At 34.6% G+C, this 20790-nt stretch overlaps 1 protein-coding gene across 6 annotated transcripts in view; it reads left to right on the plus strand.

Moving 5' to 3' along the window:
- Positions 1 to 231: 231 nt before the first annotated feature.
- LOC141401375 (low-density lipoprotein receptor-like) overlaps positions 232 to 20790 on the plus strand; it is a 652355-nt gene continuing 631796 nt past the window's right edge. For 3 of the 6 annotated variants that reach the window (XM_073981680.1, XM_073981587.1, XM_073981657.1), the window contains exon 1: positions 232 to 1065. The gene's annotated coding sequence lies outside the window, so the exon portion shown is untranslated. Of the gene's footprint in view, positions 1079 to 20790 lie in introns of all 6 variants that reach the window. The other 3 variants (XM_073981625.1, XM_073981578.1, XM_073981660.1) reach the window with 1 other exon arrangement.

The following is a 20790-nucleotide window of genomic DNA, read 5'->3' on the forward strand; positions in this document are numbered from 1 at the left end:
GTTTAGTGAAAAAATTAAGGCCCACTGGCAAGGCAAAAGAATGTATGTCCATTTCATCAGTCACACTGTTCGGACAGTCCTTAATTGATTCGCATTCTTTTCGACGAAATAATTAAGTTCAATAAATGTAGATAAAAATCTGGCGCCATACAATCTCTCTAAACATGCAATAAATCAAGGCAATTTAGAAGAAGAATACACAAATTGAAATGAGAATCCATTTCATCCATTATTGTGATAGTGAGTGAAAATATGGCGAGACGTGAGAAAATTTATCGCATGCACGGCTATTGTACGACAACGGCCATCATCGCCTCTTAACTGAACAATAAAATTTTAAAAAAATCGAAATAAAACAAAACAAGTGTCAACTAAAATTTTAGCGACACGAATTTTCAACAAACAATGGGAGAATGAAAATCGGAAAACCCACAAAAACACTAACGAAAATATGCATCTAATAATGAGAAAAATGCTCAAAGTGCATATAATGAATACATTGGCAAAGAGATAATTGGATGTATCTCCAACAAGATCTTCTCCCAAAAAATGACAGCAACAACAACAGTATATCGAATGCACTAAACAACAATAACAAATGCCGATAACGATCAGTAATAAACAAACATTCGTTGTGCCATCATCACTAGTGCAAAAAAACGCAAAGAATACAATTCTGAACGGAAAAATCGACAAGCCAAAAATACGCGGCGACAAATTCAAACCCATGAAAAACATGCAAAAAATAAATGAAACGAAGGAAAACAAGCATTGAATGTGTGTGACAAAAAACACAAAAAACCAAAATAAAATAAAAAAACTGAAATTAATTACGGAAAATTCGCCATTAACTAAAAATAACCAAATACAAATAGAAAAATAACAAAAAAAGAAGAAGAACAAATCAAAATAAACACTTGATGTAAATAATTTGAATATTTTTCTGAAACGTGGAAAATTAATGATATTTTCAAAGAATAATAAATATTATTGTGGCGTGGAGTGCGCGTTTAAAAAAGCGTTTATTATAGTTTGTTTTTAGTGCAATACAATGTTTTATTTATGGTGTGTGTTGTTGGTATAGTATTCATTTTTATTTCCTTTTTTATTTTATATATTGAATATTCTTGAAAATCTAATGTCTGCTCAAATATATGTTGACAATATTACGACAATTATTGACATTTTATTGTTATATCATTAATGTTTAAATATTGTTTTTTGTTTTTAAACTGAACTTAAGCTTATAAACTGACACGTGCTTTTAACGCTTGTCAATAAACACTTGACGCTTTGTGTGTGGCATGCATAATGGGTAAAATGTGGTGAAAAATTGTGCAAATTATTTATTTTTTTTTTTTTTTGAAAAAGATTCGATTAAAAAATATAAAATTATACTGACATTATAACACCAGCCTTTTGACTAACGAGGTTATATACACTTTTATACGATCAAAAATGAGCCTAATAAAAATAACAAGTGACTATACTTAGGACGGGGCCGACTATGTGATACCCTATAACACTACCCCTATGCATAAGCTTTTCACTGATAAATATTTCTTGTATCTATCTGGCTTTTATACCAAATGACTTAGGGCGAACTGAACCAAAATAATTTATAATTAATTTTATATTTGACTACTGTGCTGGTCCCTATTCCACGAAACAACTTATCGCTTTTCACTTTGCACTTATCAAATAGTATTTATTTAGAGAAGTGATATTTTTTTGTTCCACGAAAACAACTTTTCAATTTCTCTTTGCACTTAGCAACATTTTTTTTAAACCGTTCTCTTTTGCAAAGTTGTTGTGCTCTCTTTCTTAATTTTTCCGCCATCTTGCTAAGTCTCTCAGTCCTCTTGCAAAGTGTGGATGCTATTTGTTCCACAGAACATTTTATCATCTTTTTCATTAGCTTCGTTCCCCTACTTTTTAATAGTAAAACTCGTAAAATAGAGAACTGTACAAAAATTTTTCTCACACAAAGTTTTTTGAAATAGTTCGGCAACGGAAAAATGGAAAATACGTCAAAAAAAACTGGAACAAATGTCAAAGTCGGCGTATCAGCCAATCATGCGCCGGCAACCATGTTACTATTTTTTACACGCTCAAATTTGTTGAGTAAAAAGTTTTTAAAGAGAGCGCCATTCAGCGCCATTTTTGTTCAAAGAGAAGTGAACATTTTACAACTTTTTTGTGTACGGCAACGGTTTTTCGGGTAAAATGTGTAAAAGTCGTAAAAATTGTAAAAACTTTTTAGTTGTGGAACAAAACTATTATTTTTACTTAGCAATGATAAATTATAAATAAAAAAATAAATGAAATAAAATAAAATGAAGTGAAATAAAATAAAATAAAATAAAAGCTTCGTTCCGGTACTTTTTAATAGTAAAACTCGTAAAAGAGAGAACTGTAAAAAAATTGTTCTCCCACAAAAGTTTTTTGAAATAGTTCGAGATCGGAAAAATGGAAAATACGTAAAAAAAACTGGAACAAATGTCAAAGTCGGCGTATCAGCCAATCATGCGCCGGCAACCATGTTACTATTTCTTACACGCTCAAATTTGTCGAGTAAAAAGTTTTTAAAGAGAGCGCCATTTTTGCTCAACGGTTTTTCGGGTAAAATGTGTAAAAGTCGTAAAAATTGTAAAAACTTTTTAGTTCTGGAACAAAGCTAAAATAAAGTAAAACAAAATAAAATTTGGTAAAACAGATAAAATAAAACGCAATAAAATAAAATACCTAAAGTGAAAAAAAAACAAGTAAGAAAAGCGTTAAGTTCGGTAGGGCCGAACTTTTTATACCCTCCACCACAAATTTCAGCCATTTCGGTGGATTAATGTGGCCACAACCTTAAAAATACCGAAATTCGGAAGGTACCGTTCTATGGGGGCTATATGATGGCGTGGACCTATACCTACAAATTTCTGGGGGAAAGTTTTATACGCCTAAAGAAGACTAAATACCAAGTTTCAGCCATATCGGTGTGATAATGAGGCTAAAACGTTTAAAATATCGAAAATCGGGAGATATTGTATTATGGGGGCTATATCAACACGTGGACCTATATAAACATTTTATGGTAGAAATGTTTCTTAGCCTCTGGAAACACAAAATACAAAGTTACAACCGATTCTTTGGTCAAATGGGTCTAATACATTCAAAATATATTAAAATGACGCGTACTTTATAAGGGGTCTTATGTGGGGACTATACAAAAACGTGGACCTATATAACCCAACTTTGGTAGGAATGTTTTCTGGCCTCTGAAGAAACAAAATACCAAATTACAACCAATTCGGTGGTAAAATGGGCCAAATATCTTAAAAATTCCTTAAAACGACGACGCGTCACGCGTCATTTTGTATGGGGGCTATACGAAAGCGTGGACCTACATAGCCCCCTTTCAATACCAAAAGTCCTACATAAATATAACATATTTTCCCAAAATTCCATCAACCTACGTCAATCCGTTCGGACGCTAGAGTGATTTCCACAGACGGACAGACGGACAGACGGACGGACATGGCTATATCGATGTAGAATTGCACGCTGATCAAGGATATATATACTTTGTGGGGTCTACAATGATTATTTCGAGTAGTTACAAACGTAGGGACAAACTTAATATACCCCCATCCTATGGTGGAGGGTATAATAAAATAAAATAAAACGAAGTGAAATCAAATAAAAATCAAAGACATAAATACAACAAGATAAGACATTTCTTTTGCTATCATTCTTCAGTGAATGGCTTTTGAATTTAACATAATGTTATGTTACGATATGGTGATATAACATTTTTTTCTTTTATACATTTTTACGTATTTAACCGAATTTACCGATCCAATTGACATGGAATTATTCTTGAATAGATCCTTGAATTCATAAATTTCGTTTCTGATACCATTACATGAAATGTGCCTCCTTGGTTGCGATTTTGAATTAACTGCAACCTGTTAAGGGTAATGTTTCTATACAATGTTTCGTAAACATTTTTTTGTTGCATGCATTTTGTCAGGTCTTTATTACTTTATGTCTTTGTAAAAATAAACAAAACAAACAAAAACCAGTAAGGAAAAGACCAAAGTCAGGCGGGGCCGACTATGTGATACCCTACACCAGTCAAAATATGTAAAAATGGAATAATTAATATACTTCCTAATACGCAAAAACTTAGTTTAATGACTATTTAATGACATTTATCTATCGACCTAATTCCGTCATGAATTCCAAATTTCATCAAGATACAGCGTGTTTGGTGCATCAAATACCTAAAATCGGACGAACATATATAAGGGAGCTATATCCAAATCTGAACCGATTTCGATATAGTTTGGCACATTTATCTATAGACCTAATTCCGTCATGAATTCCAAATTCCATCAAAATTGTAGAGTAACAGCGTGTTTGGTGCATCAAATACCTAAAATCGGACGAACATATATATGGAAGCTATATCCAAATCTGAACCGATTTCGATATAGTTTGGCACATTTATCTATCGACCTAATTCCGTCATGAATTCCAAATTTTATCAAAATTGGAGAGTTACAGCGTGTTTGGTGCATCAAATACCTAAAATCGGACGAACATATATATGGGAGCTATATCTAAATCTGAACCGATTTGCACCAAAATCAATAGGGTTCCTCTTATGGCGAAAAAATGACCTTTCCTAATTTTTAGCCTAATTGGATAATAAATGCGACCTGTAGGCTGCGAACAAAAATACATGGACAGACGGACGGACATGCATAAATCGACTCAGAAAGTGATTCTATGTATATCCCTCAAAGGAACTATATGTCTATCTCGCTTCCTCTTGCACGTTACATACAAATGCACAAAGACATAATACCCCTTACCACATAGTGGTGTAGGGTATAATTAAATTAAATGAAACAATATAAGATAAAATAAAACAAAATAAAATAAAGTAAAACAAAATAAAATGAAACAAAATAAAATGAAATAAAATGAATAAGTAAAACAAAATAAAATAAAGTAAAACTGATAAAATAAAATGAAATAAAATAAAGTGAAAAAATAAAATAAAATGAAATAAAAGAAAAAGTAAGTAAAGTAAGATAAAATAAATTAAAATAAAATAAAATAAAATAAAATAAAATAAAAAAATAAAATAAAATAAAATAAAATTAAATGAAATAAAATAAAACAAAATAAAATAAAATAAAATAAAATAAAATAAAATAAAATAAAATAAAATAAAATAAAATAAAATAAAATAAAATAAAATAAAATAAAATAAAATAAAATAAAATAAAATAAAATAAAATAAAATAAAATAAAATAAAATAAAATAAAATAAAATAAAATAAAATAAAATAAAATAAAATAAAATAAAATAAAATAAAATAAAATAAAATAAAATAAAATAAAATAAAATAAAATAAAATAAAATAAAATAAAATAAAACAAAATAAAATAAAATAAAGTAAAACAAAATAAAATAAAGTAAAGTAAAATAAAATAAAACGAAGTGAAATAAAATAAAATAAATTGAAATAAAACTAAATTAAATTGAAAACCAGTAGGAAAAGACCAAAGTCGGGCGGGGCCGACTATGTAATACCCTACACCAGTCGAAATATGTAAAAATGGAATAATTAGTATACATCCCAATACGCAAATTGGAGCCATATTTGGGGAAAATCGTTAAAATACCTAAAATCGGGAGGTACCGTTATATGGGGGCTACAAAAAAACATGGACCTATCTTAACAATTTTATGTGGCGAAATTTCGTGGCCACTGGGAACCACATGTGTAAAATTTCAGCTAGTTCAAGCAAAATATGTGGCTAAGATCCCTAAAATACCTTAAATCGGGAGGTATCGTTATATGGGGACTATACCGAACCGTGGACCTATCTTGACAATTTTTAGTGGAGCAATTTCGCGGCCATTTAGAACCTCAAATGTAAAATTTCAGCTAGTTTGGGCAAAAAATGTGGCTAAGATCTATAAAATACCTTAAATAGGGAGGTATCGTTATATGGGGACTATACCGAACCGTGGACCTATCTTGACAATTTTTAGTGGAGCAATTTCGCGGCCATTGGGATCCTCAAATGTAAAATTTCAGCTGGTTTGGGCAACAAATGAGGCTAAGATCCTTAAAATACCTTAAATCGGGAGGTACCGTTATATGGCGGCTATACCAAAACTTGGACCGATATAGCCCATCTTCGAACTTGATCTTCCGACGGCTAAAAAAATGGTATTCCCCAAATTTCAGCGAAATCGGTCAACAAATGCGACCTGTATGTTGCGAACGGACGGACGGACATGCATAAATCGACTCAGAAAGTGATTCTATGTATATCCCTAGAAGGAACTATGGGTCTATCTCGCTTTCTTTTGTATGTTACATACAAATGCACTAACACATAATACCCCTTACCACATAGTGGTGTAGGGTATAATGAAGTGATATAAAATAATTTGAAATAAAATTAAATTAAATTGAAAAAAGTAAAACAAAATAAAAAAAGTAAAATAACATGAAATAAAATAAAATAAAACAAAATAAAATAAAAAAATAAAATAAAATGAAGTGAAATAAAATTAAATAAAATAAAAATATACTCTCAAATAGTTTAGGCTAAGTGTAAAATCGAGAAACATCGATTTGTATGATGGTTCGGGGTTTGGAAGTTCAGAGGGAGTGGTTCAGAGGGTGAAAGTTCGGAATGGGGTGGTTCTGACGTTGGAAGTTCGGAATTGGGTGGTTGGAAGTTCGGAATGGGGTTGTTGCCAGGGTGGAAGTTCGGAGGGTTGCAATTCGGAGTGGGTGCTTGGTTTGAAGGTTGAGAGTTCGGAAAAAAGTAATTCGATCCTTTTAATTTCCTAAAAATCTTTAAAAAATCGACGCCTATTGTCTTCTTTGGTTGCCCCTAAACATCTTTAAAAAATCGACGCCTATTGTCCTTTTTGGTAATTCCTAAAAATCTTTAAAAAAAAAACCACGCCGATTGTCTTCTTTGGTTGCCCCTAAAAATCTTTCAAAAATCCACGCCTTTTGTCCTTTTTGGTAACTCCTAAAAATCATTAAAATATCTAAGCCTATTGTCCTTTTGGTTGCTTTTAAAAATCTTTAAAAAATCCACGCTAATTTTGGTTTGAAGTGTGGAAGTTCGGAAAAAAGTAATTCGATCCTTATAATTTCTTGTCATTACCATGTTTTCCCTATTTCCGAGCAAAATCTCCCGTCGAAACGTTTTAAAACCTTTACTTGTTTTAACAATGTACACTAGCAAAGAGAACGTTTACCCCGCAAATTTTAGGCAAACTTATCAATATTTGGTCTGCAAAACCAAAATGCAAAGTTTTCTGTGGAACGAAAGAGAACAATTTTTTTTTTTTTGCAAAATCTTAGCAAAATACACTGTGCAGTTACAACTTTTCACTTAGCGGAAGGGAACGTTTGTGGAAAGAAATCAAAATGAGATCAACATTTTTTTGAAAACTTAGCAAACTCAACTTATTACACTGTGCAACAAGGTTTCTGTGCGGTGGAAAATTCCTTTTGGAGATGAAAGCCCTTAGTGAGTATATTAAGAACCCAAAAGGAAATTTTCCTCATAGGTCAAGTTTCTGAGATATCGCGCGATGAATTTTTTGAATTTTCGCCTATGATGCTTGAGAAAATAGCTTTATATCTCTGTTTGCCGTTATTGTAGCTTCGTTTTGAGATTACATGTCTTCAGTCAAATTGAATGGCGAATCTTTTTGTATAACATTTCATTCTTCTAACTCAATTCCTTTCATGTCCTTTTCGTCCTTTCTTTCTTGAACCGTAGTAAAAGTACCAAAAAGAGAGTTTTTTCAGCGTCCAAATATTCCACAAAAATGTTGCTGAGAGAATTTTAGGTACGGTTCTCATTGACAACTAATCGATATTGTCACGTTTTCATTGTCTTTTTTGACATTTACCCGGTTTTTGTTCAGAAAAAACCTATGTTTTGTTTTTCTGTATATTCGTTATTTGTTATGTATTGGTAGGTAGACATACCCATTGGTTATCGCTTATATTGACATCTGGGATGTATCTGCAATATATTTACCATATATAGCTCCCGATATGCTGAACACGTTGATGACAAATTTTCTTGGAAAATAGATAGAAGAATAGAAGTTTGACCTATGACATAACTGTCCTTCCGGGTTCATAATATTAACTTCATCGACTTTAATCGGCAAAAAGAATATTTCACCCACCAAGCTTTTATCTTCATATTTACGCGCAGTGATATTTTTCCTTAAAAACGGTTCAAGAATACGGGTTTTTTGTTTTAGCACCGAACTCAGGTAAGATGCTGTCAAAAAAATTATTTTCCCTGATTGGCAATTTTATTAACTTTCTAATGGTATACATATAAGCTTAATCGGTTACTTAAAATCGGTACAAAATCCGGGTTTTATATCGCTATATCCGGTTCAAAATATTAGATAACCGGATCTATTTTCCAAGAAAATTTGTCATCAACGTGTTCAGCATATCGGGAGCTATATATGGTAAATATATTGCAGATACATCCCAGATGTCAATATAAGCGATAACCAATGGGTATGTCTACCTACCAATACATAACAAATAACGAATATACAGAAAAACAAAACATAGGTTTTTTTCTGAACAAAAACCGGGTAAATGTCAAAAAAGACAATGAAAACGTGACAATATCGATTAGTTGTCAATGAGAACCGTACCTAAAATTCTCTGAGCAACATTTTTGTGGAATATTTGGATGCTGTAAAATCTCATCTTGTGGTACTTTTACTACGGTTCAAGAAAGAAAGGACGAAAAGGACATGAAAGGAATTGAGTTAGAAGAATGAAATGTTATACAAAAAGATTCGCCATTCGATTTGACTGAAGACATGTAATCTCAAAACGAAGCTACAATAACGGCAAACAGAGATATAAAGCTATTTTCTCAAGCATCATAGGCGAAATTCAAAAAATTCATCGCGCGATATCTCAGAAACTTGACCTATGGGGAAAATTTCCTTTTGGGTTCTTAATATACTCACTAAGGGCTTTCATCTCCAAAAGGAATTTTCCACCGCACAGACCTTGAGTTTCAATTTGTGGAACAGTGTTATTAGCAACTTATCACTTATCAAAAATAAGGGTTCTGTGGAACGCAAAGATTTGCGAATTATCAAAAATATTGCTTTGCACTTAGCAATATTTGAAAAGTTGATAAATTGTTTCGTGGAATAGGGCCCTGGTCTTCTTGATTAGCATTTTAAATATCTTTAATACACCAAATAGAAGCAGAAGTATTTGAGATTAAAATAAAAACTTCAAAATATTAAGATTGGTATAGCTACCAAACAGTTTATATAAAAAATGGAAAATTGGGATGAACACCAACCTATCTTGCATAATTATAGGTGACCTTTTCTTCTTCCATTGACGGGAGTTCCTTGTGGAATATCTCTATTACACTTTTTAAAGATGTAATTCGAAACATTTTAGTTGTAATACGTAACATTTCATTTGTAATTCGAGAATTCTATTTGTAATTCGTAACATTCCATTTGTAATTCGTAATATTCCATTTGTAATTCGAATTATTCCATTTGTAATTCGAATTATTCCATTTGTAATACGAATTATTCCATTTGTAATTCAAATTACCCCATTTGAAATTCGAATTATTCCATTTGTAATTCCAATTATTCCATTTGAAATTCGAATTATTCCATTTGTAATTCGAATTATTTTATTTGAAATTACAAATGAAATCCTTCGAATTACAAATGGAATAATTCGAATTACAAATGGAGTAATTCGAATTTCAAATGGAATAATTCGAATTACAAATGGAATAATTCGAATTACAAATGGAATAATTCGAATTACAAATGGAATAATTCGAATTTCAAATGAAATAATTGGAATTACAAATGGAATAATTCGAATTACAAATGGAATATTACGAATTACAAATGGAATGTTACGAATTACAAATAGAATTCTCGAATTACAATTAAAATAATTCGAATTGCATCTGAAAAAGGTGTAGAAATTTGGTATTTAGTCCTCGTCCTAGTCCTGAAATTTGTCGGTATAGGTCCACGTCTTCATATAGCTCCCATAGAACAGTACCTCCCGATTTTCGGTATTTTGAAGGTTGTGGAGGGATTTTGAGCTCTCCGGAATGGCTGAAATTTGGTATGAAGTCTTCGTTGGGGGTATAAAACCTTAGACCTGAAATTTGTCGGTATAGGTCCACGTCTTCATATAGCCCCCATAGAACGGTACCTCCCGATTTTCGGTATTTTGAAGGTTGCGCCCTCATTATTCCACCGAAATGACTGAAATTTGGTATTTAATCTTCGTTGGGGGTATACAACTTTACACCTAAACTTTGTCGGTATAGGTCCACGTCTTTATATAGCCCCCATAGGACGGTACCTCCCGATTTTTTCTATTTTGAGGGTTGCGGCCTCACTATCCCACCGAAATGACTGAAATTTGGTATTAATTCTTCGTTGGGGGGTATAAAACCTTAGACCTGAAATTTGTCGGTATAAGTCCACGTCTTCATATAGCCCCCATAGAACGGTACCTCCCGATTTTCGGTATTTTTAAGGTTGCGGCCTCAATATCCCACCGAAATGACTGAAATTTGGTATTTAATCTTCTTTGGGGGTATAAAACTGCCCACCTGATTTCCACCAAATTTGTCGGTATAGGTCCACGTCTTCATATAGCTCCCATATAACAGTACCTCCGGATTTTCTGTATTTTGAAGGCTGTGTATGGATATTGAGCCCTCCGAAATAGCTGAAATTTGGTATTAAGTCTTAGTTGGGGGTATAAAACCTTAGACCTGAAAATTGTCGGTATAGGTCAAGGCCTTCAAATAGCCCCCATAGAACGATACCTCCCGATTTTCGGGTTTTTATTGACTTGTCTAAAGAGAATTTTAAACAGAAAAAAATGTACACTTAAACATTTTTGAAGATATTATTGAAATATTTGTTGCATACGAAAATATGTAAAATGCATAAATTTTGCATATGCAAAAAATAATATTTGCAGTATGTATAATTTATTCTTTTTGCATATTTTTGCATATGTGATATGTTTCGATTGCAATTTAATCAGAAGCCAAGCCCCAAAATTTGACATTAATCGGATCAAAATAGGGGTTGCATAAAATTCCGCTGTCTAGTAATTACAAAAAAAAAGTGGAAAAAATTGAAGCATTACCGGCTTTTGCAATCTCCATTGTTTACGCTTACCAACTTTGCATCAATGTAAAGGATATATTTTCTTCTCCCTTTGACGGATTTTCCTTTTGGAATGTTCCTTCTAGAAGCGGAGAGATTCGCATAAGAATAAAACTTTGAATTTTTCTCCACATAAGTTTTTTGCTATTCTGACCCCGGAATATTATCCGACCATCACCAAACTCAATAGGCTTCTTCACTCTGCACAGAAAAAAATGTTAGCCATTTGATGAAAAAATTCAAAGATTCAATCAAAAATTTATCGATTTTCCGGCGATAAAAAAATTGTCATATTGACAAAATTCGATAAAATTATTTGATCACAAAGTAAAAATATAACTGATAAAATATTTCACATATTGACAAAAATATTTATCAAAATATTCCACATATTCCATTTTATCAGTTCAATAAAATAAATCGATAAATATTTTAGTCAATGTGTGAAATATTTTATCAGTTGTATTTTTACTTTGTGATCAAATAAATTTATCGAATTTCGTCAATATGATAATTTTTTTTTATCGCCGGTTTTTTTTCTGTGTGGGACCTCCAATAACCAACAAAATGTCGTGACGGACCGATAAAAATTGCGACATGTAGCGCGAATAAAAAAAAATGATCGAATATTGCGATATCTCTGGTGTTTGACCACTTATGCCATCCTATTTTGCATCAATGTAGAGGTGTTTTTTTCTTCTTCCATCGGGTTTCTCTTTGGAATACCCCTACTATAAGAGGAGTTATTCCCGTATGAATAAAACGTTGAATGCTCTTCACATAGACCATCACCAAAATTAATAGGCTTTTTCTTCTCTGAGACCGCCATTACTCCCAAGAAGTTCGTGATGCCTGATCAAAATTTCGACCTGTAGCGTGATTACAACAAAATGGAACAAGTAAAACAGTATCAGTCTGCTTTGCCGACAGAGATATACCCTCAGCTTATGTGAATTGAAACTTTCATCTAGGGACAGATAGAATGTATTTAGGGTATTTTCAGAATTGTGTGGCCCTTTTTGGACATTTGAACTTACCGACAAAATGCGGGTTATGAGTGAAGTTCAAATTTGTTGCGGAGGAGGTACTTGAAGGAACGGACCGACATAGTCCATTTTCATAATGGACTATGTCGTGGATCTTATTTTGGGAGTCATGTCTTCTCGATAGATATTGCGCCCACTAATCATTTCAGTGGGTCATCGTATAAATTTTGGACCACTATGCCAGGAAGCATGAGCTTGTCAACGGAAAACATAATATCGCTGTAAACAAGACCACAGTGAACAGCAAGCATCGGTATACATTTCCCCAGGATCTTCGAACAGACCCTAAACTGCACTTAGACATAAATGTTGAACTTTTGTGGGGGAGATACCCAAAGGAGAGGACCGATAGGGACCATTTTAGAAGTTTAACTAAATTTGAACAAAATATTAGAAGATCAAAAGTTTGGATCAAATTGGTTGCCCCGTTCAAGATATATTGTGCATACCATTTTAGTGACATTTTTTAAATATTGGGGGAAATACCGACATTGCCCATCTTCGAACTGAAAATAAGTTTGGACAGAACATGACGAATAGCAAATTTTGGACCAAATCGGTTGAACCGTTCGAGAGTTATCTTGCGCTACAACACACGGTGCCATAGGGTTTTTTTGTACCTTTCAGGCTATTTTCTCTAGAAATATGGACTTGCCTCAGAAAAAACTTTTGCCGACGTAAACTCTTGACAAACGTGATCTATATCTGGTAGACATATTAGGATGTGTAATGTTTGGACCAAATCGGTCACTCCATTCAAGATTATCGTGCGCACAATTTTTCCGAACATTTTTGAACTTTTGTGGGGGAGGTATCTGAAGAGTGGACCGATATAGCTTCTCATCGAACTTAAATTAAGTTTGGACAAAATATTACGAAGACCCAATTTTGGACCGAATCGGCAGATCCGTTCCAGAGTTATCTTGCGCTCCAATGGGAGATTTTTGCACCTTTCAGGCTATTTTCTCAGGAAGTATGAAATTGCCCCTGATTAAACTTCTACCGTCGTATGGAGGGCAGTGATTACAAGTTATTACAACAAAAATCAAGACGATTCGAGAGCAGGTCCTAAACTGATCTTTTCCGAAATTTTGTGTGGGAGGTACCCGAAGAAGTCCATATTGAAACCCAATCTAAGTCTGGTAGAAATTTTACGATATGCAAAATTTCGGACCAAATCGGTTACTGCCTTCAGGAGTTATCGTGGGAATAAATTTTGCAAACATTTTCGAACTTTTGTGGTGGAGGTACCAGAAGGTGTGGACCGATATAACCCATCTTCGAACTTAAACTAAGTTTGGACAAAATATTACGAAAGCCATATTTTGGACCAAATCGCTTGATCCGTTCGAGAGTTATCGTGCGCTCCTGCCAGCCAGATAGACAGACGGACGGACATGGCAAAATCAACTCCAAATTGTCTGAAACGAATTTCGTCCAAACATGTTTGGGGTCATTATTTCGATGAGGCATATTTTGCCCGTATGGAAGTTAGCATAAATGCTAAGGGTATAAAAAAAGTGGGCGCGGTAAAATTTTCTTTCCATAAAAACCTAAGTATGTTATGACGGCATTTGATTTTTTATTATAAAGATGTGGCGTTTTTTTAAATATAGCAAAGGGAAGTACCCAGCCCCTCCGGAATTCAAGAAAATATGCATCCTATTTCCACCGAAGGCCATATCTGTACATTCCCTAATTTCGGAAAAATAGCTTCAGTAGTTTTTTTGATGTAACATATTTTAAAAAGTGGGCGTGGTCAAATCTTTGGCTCTTAAAAAAGTAGGTAAGGTGACACAACCACAATTGCCTCGCAAATTAATTTCCAAATCGATACATTCGTAATTATTTTTCAGAAATAGGGTATAGGGGAAGTTCCCCACCCCATCCGAAACTAAATTTGTAGCCTATTTTCACCGGGGGCCACCGTTGTACCTTCCCCGACAATTTGAGGAAAATCAGTTCAGCAGTTTTTATAGAAAAAATTAAAATTGAAAAAAATGGGCGTAGAAGTGGGCGTGGTCAAATTTTCTTTGCATAAAAAACTAAGTTGGGTTATGACGAACATTTCAAAAAAAGAATTATCCAAATCGGTACAGCCGTTCTCAACTGACGAGAAGTGGCCCACTTTTTCGGGTATCCCCTACACAAAAGTTCAACACTCTTGAAATTATAATAGCGGTTGGGGATGAAAATACTTTCCGAAATATTCTTTCATTCATTTTTCGCATAAACGCGCAGTTAAGTTCAGGTTTTTACTGCATGTAGTCTTTGTGGTCAGTGTTACAATGCTATAATCTCACCCCAAGGTCAGCTCTTACAGATTATAGCCCAATTTTATCCCAAGGTTAGCTCTTACAGATTATAGTCCATGTTTACCTTCATATCAATAAATACAGCAACTTATTTATGAATATAAAAGGCCTCTCCCATTCTTCTACTGGTCGCGCAGAACTGTTTTTAATTTTGGAAAAATTTAAACTTAAACCCATTGTGCCAGAAAAAACATACTTAAATTTCAAAATAAACACAACAAGTTGTTGTCTCTAATGTTTTTGACAGTTTTAAAGTATCAACATCAACTAAACAAAACAATACCAAATCCGACCACAGCAGATTAGTCCTCTCCTAAGTGATTGATGGTACTTAACGCACCTCTTGCACTAAACCGAAAAAAAAAACACTTCAAAATTCCCCAAAAGCCAATAATTGCAATTGCAGTTTAAACAAAATCACTCAGCAGCGTCGTACACATTGTGTGCAATGAGTCCGTCTGTCCGTTGGTTTGTCCGTCATTCAGCTATCGTTGACATTGTTATGTAGTTGAGGTTGTTTAAAGAAGAGTGGCCACTTGAATTATTTTGATTTATAGATTCGAGTCTATCGTCTCATTGATAATCCAGCCATTTGATGGCTAATCGGCGGTGGAAAAATATTATCTAAATAAATATTATTACGGTGGTCAATTGCAGGGAAATACGACCACAAATAGGTGTCAATGAATAAGGTGAGGTTGGGGGATTGATTGGGTGCCAGACAGTAAAATCGTTGATTTAAAGTGCATGCTTGTGGTTTTTTTGTTAGCGGTGCTAAGGGATATGCAATTGAGGTATTTATCAATAATTGGGTAGAGATTTTGACACTTGATTGCACTAAATAACAGTGGAACTTTAACATGAAAATAGTTTTTATAATATATCGTAAAGCTTGTAGATTTTTATTATGAATATTATACACTATTTTCTTAGGAGAAGAGGAAATAATTACACTGTGCTACACGAAAAAATGCAAGGGTTCTCATGCACCAAATCGGTTTTGTTGTAGTCCATGCAAGACGAAAATACCTATAGTTTTCCAGATCACTTAGTAAAGTGAGTGAAGTCCTCCTAAAGGGGTTCTATCTATAGATAGAAGTCCCCCTAAAGGTGTCTTCTATAGATAGAAGTCCTCCTAAGGGTGTCTTCTATAGATAGAAGTTCTCCTAAAGGGGTCTTTTATAGATAGAAGTCCTCCAAAAGGTCCTTCTAAAGGTATCTTCTATAGAAAGAAGTCCTGCTAAAGGGGTCTTCTATAGATAGAAGTCCTCCTAAGTGGGTCTTCTATACATAGAAGTCATCCTAAGGGGGTCTTCTATAGATAGAAGTCATCCTAAGGGGGTCTTCTATAGATAGAACTCATCCTAAGGGGATCTTCTATGGATAGAAGTCCTCCTGAAGTGTTACTCTACAGATAGAAGTCCTCCTGAAGTGGTCTTCTACAAATATAAGTCCTCCTAAAGGGGTCTTCTATAGATAGAAGTCCTCCTAAGGGGGTCTTCTATAGATAGAAGTCCTCCTAAAGGGGTCTTATATAGATATAAGTCCTCCTAAAGGTGTCTTCTATAGATACAAGTCCTCCTAAAGGGGTCTTCTATAGACAGAAGTCCTCCTAAAGGAGTCTTTTATAGATATATGTCCTCCTGAAGGGGTCTTCTATAGATAGAAATCCTCCTTAAGGGGTCTTCTATACATAGAAGGCCTCCTAAAGGGGAGGACAGAAGTCCTCCTAAAGGAGTCTTTTATAGATATATGTCCTCCTGAAGGGGTCTTCTATAGATAGAAATCCTCCTTAAGGGGTATTCTATACATAGAAGGCCTCCTAAAGGGGTCTTCTGTTGATAGAAGACCTCCTCCTAAAGGGGACTTCTATAGATAGAAGTCCTCCTAAAGGGGTCTCCTATAGATAGAAGTCCTCCCAATGTGGTCTTCTATAGATAGAAGTCCTCCTAAAGGGGTCTTCTATAGATAGAAGTCCCCCTAAAGGGGTCTTCTATAAATAGAAGTCCTCCGAAAGGTGTCTTCTATAGATAGAAGTCCTCCTAAAGGGGTTTTCTATAGATAGAAGTGCTCCTAAAGGAGTCTTCTATAGATAGAAGTCCTCCTAAAGGGGTCTTCTATAGATAGAAGTCCGCCTAAAGGGGTATTCTATAGATAGAAGTCCTTCTAAAGGAGTCTTCTATATGTAGAAGTCCTCCTAAAGGGGTCTGCTATAGATAGAAGTTTTCCTAAAGGGGTCTTCTATAGATAGAAGTCCTCCTAAAGGTGTCTTCTATAAATAGAAATCCTCCTTTAGGGGGTTTTCTATAGATAGAAGTCCTCCTAAAGGGGTCTTCTATATATAGAAGTGCTCCTAAAGGAGTCTCCTATAGATAGAAGTCCTCCTAAAAGTGTCTTCTATAAATAGAAGTCCTCATTTAGGGGGTTTTCTATAGATAGAAGTCCTCCTTTAGGGGATCTTCTACAGATAGAAGTCCTTCTAAAGGTGTCTTCTACAGATAGAAGTCCTCCTAAAGGGGTCTTCTATAGATAGAAGTGCTCCTAAAGAAGTCTTCTATAGATAGAAGTCCTCCTAAAGGGGTCTTCTATAGATAGAAGTCCTCCTAAAGGGGTCTTATATAGATATAAGTCCTCCTAAAGGTGTCTTCTATAGATAGAAGTCCTCCTAAAGGGGTCTTCTATAGACAGAAGTCCTCCTAAAGGGGTCTTCTATAGATAGAAGTCCTTCTAAAGGTGTCTTCTACAGATAGAAGTCCTCCTAAAGGGGTCTCCTATAGATAGAAGTGCTCCTAAAGGAGTCTTCTATAGATAGAAGTCCTCCTAAAGGGGTCTTCTATAGATAGAAGTCCTCCTAAAGGGGTCTTATATAGATATAAGTCCTCCTAAAGGTGTCTTCTATAGAAAGAAGTCCTCCTAAAGGGGTCTTCTATAGACAGAAGTCCTCCTAAAGGAGTCTTCTATAGATAGAAGTCCTTCTAAAGGTGTCTTCTACAGATAGAAGTCCTCCTAAAGGGGTCTTCTATAGATAGAAGTGCTCCTAAAGGAGTCTTCTATAGATAGAAGTCCTCCAAAAGAGGTCTTTTATAGATAGAAGTCCTCATAAAGGGGTCGTCTATAGATAGAAGTCCTCCTAAAGTTGTCTTCTATAGATAGAAGTCCTGCTGAAGGTGTCTTCTATAGATAGAAATCCTCCTTAAGGGGTCTTCTATACATAGAAGGCTTCATAAAGGGGTCTTCTGTTGATAGAAGACCTCCAAAAGGGATATTCTGTTGATAGGAAACGTCCTATAGGGGTCTTCTATTGATATAAACCCTCCTAAACTGGTCTTCTATAGATAGAAGCCCTCCTAAATGGGTCTGCTGTAGATAGAAGTCCTCCTAAAGGGGACTTCTATAGATAGAAGTCCTCCTAAAGGGGTTCCTATGTCATGGGATTCTGTGTGACTTTCTGGACAGATATGGAGAATAGCTTCCCTCAGGGAACTATCTGTGGTCCATTTATTTGGAACCTCATGATGGATTCTCTGCTGCGGTGTTTAGCGACCACTTTTAAGATCTGTCCCTATGCTTTGACCTGCTTATTATGATGGAAGTTGAGATTTGTTTCGAGCTGGAACGTCGTGGCGAATGACAAGACGCTGCTGAAAGGCATGTTAGCCCATAGTCGTCCTACCCACATTCGAATGGGTGAACTTGGCATACGATACGTATGGCCATAAATATAGCGGAGAGGATGATGGCTTGACAACAACACCTGTCAATTTATTATTCAAGCCATCACCCTCTGAGCCATATTTATCACAAGGTACTTGGTATGGGAAGTAAGGGTATTGCAGACTGACTGGGGCTATTTGTCCAGCTGCATCTATTTTGGGTCGGAGAAAGTTTTTGCCGTGTCAACGTGTAGTCATGCATGTAGTCACGGGTACCTTCCCCAATGTCTTACCACCTTTTTCACCATATGGAATGCGGAGATGAGCACAGAGTTTAATTTCTTGGACGATGATATCCGAATTCTTATCACTAACTGCTCCAAGATTCTTGGTGCCACATTCTACCGTAAGTTCACGTCGTCCACACATGCCACAGTTATCTGCCACATACTACCTGAGGTTTAGGTAAAAGTTCTCTAGTCGGTAGCACTTGGGGTGTAGATAAAGAAACCTTGTTGACCACACATATCGCGATAAGTCGGTCTGTGGTAAACTATGTTGCGTCAGTTTTGTCCCCGACTATAAATGTCACGCGGCAGAACTGCAACGGGGTGCCTCCTCATGTCATCAGTGGACCTGCATCTGCATTAGGAGACGAAAATTATTCCAGTACCGCAACATAATGGCAGTGCTTTCCTTGCAGTACTTGATGTGGTGTTACCTTGAGAGTTATCCTAATTACCAGGAAAGGTTTTCATGGTTTAGAGAGAGAGAGAGAGAGAAAAGGTCAAACGTTACTCCTGTCGAAGGGGGTGATTCTCAAACTTAGATCAAGTTCCAACATAAACTTTTTCGCCTTATTTTTTTTTACAAATATTTAACACTGTTCCGCTTAAATCCAGCTTAAGGTCACTTCTCGGATGGTGTTGACATTTTAAAGCGGGTAGTCCTTGTGATCCTGGCTGCAACAATATAATATTCTTGTAAGTCTCTATACTCCCTTCTATAATGGTGCAAAAGTTCCAAAAACTACACCCAAGATGTGTTATTGTATTTTATAGTAAGAATTATGGTTTACGTAGCTGTCTGCTAAGTCGGCTGACCCCATTTTAATTGTTATATAATAGTCTCGTTCTGAAATTTTTTTTTCATCTTCCTTCCCAGTTCTTATAGTTCCACTGTATTGCATTACAATTTGTTTAGAAAAAATGGAATTTTTCCCCTTACCAAGAAACACCACATCGGAACACACTTTTACAAAGCACTTTCCAGCACAACTATTATTGTTGGTCAGACAGACCTCTTATGTCTGCCCATATTCATTCCTCAGCTGACCATTCATATCTTTATCAATTATTATCATTATTATTGCCTATTTGGCATAATTTGTGATAACGTTTATTCTCCGGTAGTTTATGGATTTACTTTGAATTGACGGACAGACGAACAGACTATCCACCTATCAGCTGGCCGGTTGGGCTGGCTGCTTAGCTGCGATTTATGTGCGATGCGCGGTGATTTATTGTGCGGGGACTGACTTTCTATGAATTTTATGATTTAGCCATAATCAGAGTTATACGAGTTCTGGTCGGGAGCTGTTGCTTTAAACGGATTTGTTTGATCAATTTCAATTTTGAATTCAATCGGCGCTTCTATTTTTATCAAATGGTGATTAAATTATGTATTATCTATATTAACGAAAATTCACTTTTTTTATCGGTTTACAACAAAAACAAAAATATTGAGATAAAAAATAATATTGTGATAATATTGAGTGAAATTTATTTAAATTTTATTAAGAAATAAAAATAGAGTGAAGTGTGAAAAAGATTAAAAGATTTAAGGAAAATGAGAATATTGTAAAAAATTATGAAAAATTCAAAATAAGATTCTTGAATATCTAAAAATAATAACACCCAAGGTGTTTAGTTTACATTGGAATTGAAACGGGATTTCAAAATTTTGTGTTTATTGTGTAATGATCAAGAAATGAGGCTCACATTGGAAAATTGCCAATATTATCTATCAGAAATTACTGAAGTCAGGACAATGATAAACATATATTCTTTACAACCAAATTCATTGTACTGAAATCACCTTGGGATATTCCAGTATCTGAAGAATTCAATACATAGTTTTTGGATTTTTTTACCGTTTTTTTGCTCTACAAATTGAAAAAAATAAATTCGATGCGAACGAATTCGATTGAGCTCCTAACAAGTAGTTTTTCTTACCAACAAATTTTTAAACAAACGGGGTAATTCAAACTAATTCTTTTGCATAAAATTGAAAAATGTTTAACCGGTCCTCCAACTTTGGTTTAAGCGTTGCAAAAACTATTTCAGCGTATTTTTTCTATTTTCTCTTTTTTATTGTATCAATTCCAGAGTGTCTAATGACAATTAAAAATTGAATGTATGTAATTTATATGGCATTTTACATAATTTTTATGGTGTGGTGAGTTCTATAAAAAATTCACCACACCTACAAATTTGTGAATT

The sequence above is a fragment of the Musca autumnalis genome, unplaced genomic scaffold (genome assembly GCF_047663935.1).
Source record: "Musca autumnalis isolate F117 unplaced genomic scaffold, ASM4766393v1 scaffold_1, whole genome shotgun sequence".
Classification (NCBI taxonomy): Eukaryota; Metazoa; Arthropoda; class Insecta; order Diptera; family Muscidae; genus Musca; species Musca autumnalis.